Genomic DNA, 7,885 nt, shown 5'->3' with positions numbered 1-7,885 from the left:
TGACAGCTGAGACAGGCGCGGTACACAGGGACAAGGCAAGAGCAAGGTTGGACGTAGCAGAAGGTCAGAGCAGGCAGCAAGAGTCGTAGTCAGAGGCAACAGCAGGAGGTCTGGGTACACAGGCTTGGGAACACACTAAACGCTTTCACAGGGCACAAGGCAACAAGATCCGGCAAGGACAGGAAGGGGAAGTGGGTTTATATACACATAGCGCAGGTGTAGGTACTGATTGGGCCAGGCACCAATTAATGGTGCACTGGCCCTTTAAATTTTAGAAAGCGGGGCCGCGTGCGCCGGGACAGAACAGCAAGAGGACGGGGCAGGTGAGGAGATTGGGATGCGTCCCGGTACGTGGATCGCATCCCCGCCGGTGACGCCAGTGCAGCTCTCCCTGTCAGCGGGTCTGACCGGAACGCTGCACAGAGAAGAACACTGCGAGCGCTCCGGGGAGGAACAGGGACCCGGAGCGCTCGGCGTGACAACTATGTCCCTTTAAGAGGGTAAGGGGGATGCAGTGAGAGGGAGCGGGAATACTGTGTCCCTGTAAGAGGGTAGGGGGGATGCAGTGAGAGGGAGCGGTAATACTGTGTCCCTGTAAGAGGGTAGGGGGGATGCAGTGAGAGGGAGCGGGAATACTGTGTCCCTGTAAGAGGGTAGTGGGGATGCGGCGGGAGGGAGCGGTAATACTGTGTCCCTGTAAGAGGGTAGGGGGGATGCAGTGAGAGGGAGCAGGAATACTGTGTCCCTGTAAGAGAGTAGGGGGGGATTCAGCGGGAGGGAGCGGTAATACTGTGTCCCTGTAAGAGGGTAAGGGGGATGCAGTGAGAGGGAGCAGTAATACTGTGTCCCTGTAAGAGGGTAGGGGGGATGCAGTGAGAGGGAGCGGGAATACTGTTTCCCTGTAAGAGGGTAGGGGGGATGAAGTGAGAGGGAGCGGTAATACTGTGTCCCTGGAAGAGGGTAGGGGGGATGCAGTGAGAGGGAGCGGTAATACTGTGTCCCTGTAAGAGGGTAGTGGGGATGCGGCGGGAGGGAGCGGTAATATTGTGTCCCTGTAAGAAGGTAGGGGGGATGCAGTGAGAGGGAGCGGGAATACTGTCTCCCTGTTCGAGGGTAGGGGGGATGCAGTGAGAGGGAGCGGTAATACTGTGTCCCTGTAAGAGGGTAGTGGGGATGTGGCGGGAGGAAGCGGTAATACTGTGTCCCTGTAAGAGGGTAGGGGGGATGCAGTAAGAGGGAGAGGGGAATACTGTGTCCCTGTAAGAGGGTAGGGGGGGATGCAGTGAGAGGGAGCGGGAATACTGTGTCCCTGTAAGAGGGTAGGGGGGATGCAGTGAGAGGGAGCGGGAATACTGTGTCCCTGTAAGAGGGTAGGGGGGATGCAGCAGGAGGGAGCAGTAATACTGTGTCCCTGTAAGAGGGTAGTGGGGATGGGGCAGGAGGGAGCGGTAATACTGTGTTCCTGTAAGAAGGTAGTGGGGATGCCGCGAGAGGGAGCGGGAATACTGTGTTCCTGTAAGAAGGTAGGGGGGATGCAGTGAGAGGGAGCGGTAATACTGTGCCCCTGTAAGAGGGTAGGGGGGATGCAGTGAGAGGGAGCGGAAATACTGTGTCCCTGTAAGAGGGTAGGGGGGATGCAGTGAGAGGAAGCGGTAATATTGTGTCCCTGTAAGAGGGTAGTGGGGATGCAGCGAGAGGGAGCAGTAATACTGTGTCCCTGTAAGAGGGTAGGAGGGATGCAGTGTGAGGGAGCGGGAATACTGTGTCCCTGTAAGAGGGTAGGGGGGATGCAGCGAGGCTGAGCGGTAATACTGTGTCCCTGTAGCTGAGGGTAGGGGGGATGCAGCGGGAGGGAGCTTGAATACTGTGCCCCTGTAAGATGGTAGAGTGGATGCAGTGTGAGGGAGCGGGAATACTGTGTCCCTGTAAGAGGGTAGGGGGAATGCAGTGAGAGGGAGCAGTAATACTGTATCCCTGTAAGAGGGTAGGGGGGATGCAGTGAGAGGGAGCGGTAATACTGTGTCCCTGTAAGAGGGTAGTGGGGATGCAGCGGGAGGGAGCGGTAATACTGTGTCCCTGTAAGAGGGTAGGGGGGATGCAGCACGAGGGAGCGGTAATACTGTGTCCCTGTAAGAGGGTAGGGGGGATGCAGCGAGAGGGAGCGGGAATACTGTGTCCCTGTAAGAGGGTAGGGGGGATGCAGTGAGAGGGAGCGGTAATACTGTGTCCCTGTAAGAGGGTAGGGGGGATGCAGTGAGAGGGAGTGGGAATACTGTGTCCCTGTAAGAGGGTAGGGGGGATGCAGTGAGAGGGAGCGGTAATACTGTGTCCCTGTAAGAGGGTAGGGGGGATGCGGCTGGATGGAGCAGCAATACTGTGTCCCTGTAAGAGGGTAGGGGGGATGCAGTGAGAGGGAGCGGGAATACTGTGTCCCTGTAAAAGGGTAGTGGGGATGCGGCGGGAGGGAGCGGTAATACTGTGTCCCTGTAAGAGGGTAGGTGGGATGCAGCGAGAGGGACTGGGAATACTGTGTCCCTGTAAGAGGGTAGGGGGGATGCAGTGAGAGGGAGCGGTAATACTGTGTCCCTGTAAGAGGGTAGGGGGAATGCAGCGAGAGGGAGCGGTAATACTGTGTCCCTGTAAGAGGGTAGTAAGGATGCGGCGGGAGGGAGCGGTAATACTGTGTCCCTGTAAGAGGGTAGGGGGGATGCAGTGAGAGGGAGCGGTAATACTGTGTCCCTGTAAGAAGGTAGGGGGGATTCAGTGAGAGGGAGTGGGAATACTGTGTCCCTGTAAGAGGGTAGGGGGGATGCAGTGAGAGGGAGCGGTAATACTGTGTCCCTGTAAGAGGGTAGGGGGGATGCGGCTGGATGGAGCAGCAATACTGTGTCCCTGTAAGAGGGTAGTAAGGATGCGGCGGGAGGGAGCGGTAATACTGTGTCCCTGTAAGAGGGTAGGGGGGATGCAGTGAGAGGGAGCGGTAATACTGTGTCCCTGTAAGAAGGTAGGGGGGATTCAGTGAGAGGGAGCGGGAATACTGTGTCCCTGTAAGAAGGTAGGGGGGATTCAGTGAGAGGGAGCGGTAATACTGTGTCCCTGTAAGAGGGTAGGTGGGATGCAGCGAGAGGGACTGGGAATACTGTGTCCCTGTAAGAGGGTAGGGGGGATGCAGTGAGAGGGAGCGGTAATACTGTGTCCCTGTAAGAGGGTAGGGGGAATGCAGCGAGAGGGAGCGGTAATACTGTGTCCCTGTAAGAGGGTAGTAAGGATGCGGCGGGAGGGAGCGGTAATACTGTGTCCCTGTAAGAGGGTAGGGGGGATGCAGTGAGAGGGAGCGGTAATACTGTGTCCCTGTAAGAAGGTAGGGGGGATTCAGTGAGAGGGAGCGGGAATACTGTGTCCCTGTAAGAAGGTAGGGCGGATGCAGTGAGAGGGAGCGGTAATATTGTGTCCCAGTAAGAGGGTAGGGGGGATTCAGTGAGAGGGAGCGGGAATACTGTGTCCCTGTAAGAGGGTAGTGAGGATGTGGCGGGAGGAAGCGGTAATACTGTGTCCCTGTAAGAGGGTAGGGGGGATGCAGTGAGAGGGAGCAGTAATACTGTGTCCCTGTAAGAGGGTAGGGGGGATGCAGTGAGAGGGAGCGGGAATACTGTGTCCCTGTAAGATGGTAGGGGGGGATGCAGTGAGAGGGAGCGGGAATACTGTGTCCCTGTAAGAGGTTAGGGGGGATGCAGTGAGAGGGAGCGGGAATACTGTGTCCCTGTAAGAGGTTAGGGGGGATGCAGTGAGAGGGAGCGGTAATACTGTGCCCTGTAAGAGGGTAGGGGGGATGCAGCGAGACTGAGCGGTAATACTGTGTCCCTGTAAGAGGGTAGGGGGGATGCAGCGAGAGGGAGCGGTAATACTGTGTCCCTGTAAGAGGGTAGGGGGGATTCAGTGAGAGGGAGCGGGAATACTGTGTCCCTGTAAGAGGTTAGGGGGGATGCAGTGAGAGGGAGCGGTAATACTGTGCCCTGTAAGAGGGTAGGGGGGATGCAGCGAGACTGAGCGGTAATACTGTGTCCCTGTAAGAGGGTAGGGGGGATGCAGCGAGAGGGAGCGGTAATACTGTGTCCCTGTAAGAGGGTAGGGGGGATGCAGTGAGAGGGAGCGGTAATATTGTATCCCTGTAAGAGGGTAGTGGGGATGCAGTGAGAGGGAGCGGTAATATTGTATCCCTGTAAGAGGGTAGTGGGGATGCAGCGAGAGGGAGCGGTAATACTGTGTCCCTGTAAGAGGGTAGGAGGGATTCAGTGTGAGGGAGCAGGAATACTGTGTCCCTGTAAGAGGGTAGGGGGGATGCAGCGAGGCTGAGCGGTAATACTGTGTCCCTGTAGCTGAGGGTAGGGGGGATGCAGCGGGAGGGAGCCTGAATACTGTGCCCCTGTAAGATGGTAGGGTGCATGCAGTGTGAGGGAGCGGGAATACTGTGTCCCTGTAAGAGGGTAGGGGGATGGGGCAGGAGGAAGCGGTAATACTGTGTTCCTGTAAGAAGGTAGTGGGGATGCAGCGAGAGGGAGCGGGAATACTGTGTTCCTGTAAGAAGGTAGGGGGGATGCAGTGAGAGGGAGCGGTAATACTGTGTCCCTGTAAGAGGGTAGGGGGGATGCGGCTGGATGGAGCAGGAATACTGTGTCCCTGTAAGAGGGTAGGGGGGATGCAGTGAGAGGGAGCGGGAATACTGTGTCCCTGTAAAAGGGTAGTGGGGATGCGGCGGGAGGGAGCGGTAATACTGTGTCCCTGTAAGAGGGTAGGTGGGATGCAGCGAGAGGGACTGGGAATACTGTGTCCCTGTAAGAGGGTAGGGGGGATGCAGTGAGAGGGAGCGGTAATACTGTGTCCCTGTAAGAGGGTAGGGGGAATGCAGCGAGAGGGAGCGGTAATACTGTGTCCCTGTAAGAGGGTAGTAAGGATGCGGCGGGAGGGAGCGGTAATACTGTGTCCCTGTAAGAGGGTAGGGGGGATGCAGTGAGAGGGAGCGGTAATACTGTGTCCCTGTAAGAAGGTAGGGGGGATTCAGTGAGAGGGAGCGGGAATACTGTGTCCCTGTAAGAAGGTAGGGCGGATGCAGTGAGAGGGAGCGGTAATATTGTGTCCCAGTAAGAGGGTAGGGGGGATTCAGTGAGAGGGAGCGGGAATACTGTGTCCCTGTAAGAGGGTAGTGAGGATGTGGCGGGAGGAAGCGGTAATACTGTGTCCCTGTAAGAGGGTAGGGGGGATGCAGTGAGAGGGAGCGGTAATACTGTGTCCCTGTAAGAGGGTAGGGGGGATGCAGTGAGAGGGAGCGGGAATACTGTGTCCCTGTAAGATGGTAGGGGGGGATGCAGTGAGAGGGAGCGGGAATACTGTGTCCCTGTAAGAGGTTAGGGGGGATGCAGTGAGAGGGAGCGGGAATACTGTGTCCCTGTAAGAGGTTAGGGGGGATGCAGTGAGAGGGAGCGGTAATACTGTGCCCTGTAAGAGGGTAGGGGGGATGCAGCGAGACTGAGCGGTAATACTGTGTCCCTGTAAGAGGGTAGGGGGGATGCAGCGAGAGGGAGCGGTAATACTGTGTCCCTGTAAGAGGGTAGGGGGGATTCAGTGAGAGGGAGCGGGAATACTGTGTCCCTGTAAGAGGTTAGGGGGGATGCAGTGAGAGGGAGCGGTAATACTGTGCCCTGTAAGAGGGTAGGGGGGATGCAGCGAGACTGAGCGGTAATACTGTGTCCCTGTAAGAGGGTAGGGGGGATGCAGCGAGAGGGAGCGGTAATACTGTGTCCCTGTAAGAGGGTAGGGGGGATGCAGTGAGAGGGAGCGGTAATATTGTATCCCTGTAAGAGGGTAGTGGGGATGCAGTGAGAGGGAGCGGTAATATTGTATCCCTGTAAGAGGGTAGTGGGGATGCAGCGAGAGGGAGCGGTAATACTGTGTCCCTGTAAGAGGGTAGGAGGGATTCAGTGTGAGGGAGCAGGAATACTGTGTCCCTGTAAGAGGGTAGGGGGGATGCAGCGAGGCTGAGCGGTAATACTGTGTCCCTGTAGCTGAGGGTAGGGGGGATGCAGCGGGAGGGAGCCTGAATACTGTGCCCCTGTAAGATGGTAGGGTGCATGCAGTGTGAGGGAGCGGGAATACTGTGTCCCTGTAAGAGGGTAGGGGGATGGGGCAGGAGGAAGCGGTAATACTGTGTTCCTGTAAGAAGGTAGTGGGGATGCAGCGAGAGGGAGCGGGAATACTGTGTTCCTGTAAGAAGGTAGGGGGGATGCAGTGAGAGGGAGCGGTAATACTGTGTCCCTGTAAGAGGGTAGGGGGGATGCAGTGAGAGGGAGCGGAAATACTGTGTCCCTGTAAGAGGGTAGGGGGGATGCAGTGAGAGGAAGCGGTAATATTGTGTCCCTGTAAGAGGGTATTGGGGATGCAGCGAGAGGGAGCGGTAATACTGTGTCCCTGTAAGATGGTAGGGTGGATGCAGTGTGAGGGAGCGGGAATACTGTGTCCCTGTAAGAGGGTAGGGGGAATGCAGTGAGAGGGAGCAGTAATACTGTGTCCCTGTAAGAGGGTAGGGGGGATGCAGTGAGAGGGAGCGGTAATACTGTGTCCCTGTAAGAGGGTAGTGGGGATGCGGCGGGAGGGAGCGGTAATACTGTGTCCCTGTAAGAGGGTAGGGGGGATGCAGTGTGAGGGAGCGGGAATACTGTGTCCCTGTAAGAGGATAGGGGGGATGCAGCACGAGGGAGCGGTAATACTGTGTCCCTGTAAGAGGGTAGGGGGGATGCAGCGAGAGGGAGCGGGAATACTGTGTCCCTGTAAGAGGGAAGGGGGGATGCAGTGAGAGGGAGCGGTAATACTGTGTCCCTGTAAGAGGGTAGGGGGGATGCAGTGAGAGGGAGTGGGAATACTGTGTCCCTGTAAGAGGGTAGGGGGGATGCAGTGAGAGGGAGCAGTAATACTGTGTCCCTGTAAGAGGGTAGTGGGGATGCGGCGGGAGGGAGCGGTAATACTGTGTCCCTGTAAGAGGGTAGGTGGGATGCAGCGAGAGGGACTGGGAATACTGTGTCCCTGTAAGAGGGTAGGGGGGATGCAGTGAGAGGGAGCGGGAATACTGTGTTCCTGTAAAAGGGTAGGGGGGATGCAGCGAGGCTGAGTGGTAATACTGTGTCCCTGTAGCTGAGGGTAGGGGGGATGCAGCGAGAGGGAGCTTGAATACTGTGCCCCTGTAAGATGGTAGGGTGGATGCAGTGTGAGGGAGCGGGAATACTGTGTCCCTGTAAGAGGGTAGGGGGAATGCAGTGAGAGGGAGCAGTAATACTGTGTCCCTGTAAGAGGGTAGGGGGGATGCAGTGAGAGGGAGCGGTAATACTGTGTCCCTGTAAGAGGGTAGTGGGGATGCGGCGGGAGGGAGCGGTAATACTGTGTCCCTGTAAGAGGGTAGGGGGGATGCAGTGTGAGGGAGCGGGAATACTGTGTCCCTGTAAGAGGATAGGGGGGATGCAGCACGAGGGAGCGGTAATACTGTGTCCCTGTAAGAGGGTAGGGGGGATGCAGCGAGAGGGAGCGGGAATACTGTGTCCCTGTAAGAGGGAAGGGGGGATGCAGTGAGAGGGAGCGGTAATACTGTGTCCCTGTAAGAGGGTAGGGGGGATGCAGTGAGAGGGAGTGGGAATACTGTGTCCCTGTAAGAGGGTAGGGGGGATGCAGTGAGAGGGTGCGGTAATACTGTGTCCCTGTAAGAGGGCAGTGGGGATGCGGCGGGAGGGAGCGGTAATACTGTGTCCCTGTAAGAGGGTAGGTGGGATGCAGCGAGAGGGACTGGGAATACTGTGTCCCTGTAAGAGGGTAGGGGGATGCAGCGGGAGGGAGCGGTAATACT

Source organism: Hyla sarda, chromosome 8, assembly GCF_029499605.1.
Source record: "Hyla sarda isolate aHylSar1 chromosome 8, aHylSar1.hap1, whole genome shotgun sequence".
NCBI lineage: Eukaryota > Metazoa > Chordata > Amphibia > Anura > Hylidae > Hyla > Hyla sarda.
The sequence above is the reverse complement of the archived record's forward strand: the minus strand, read 5'-3'. Positions refer to the sequence as shown.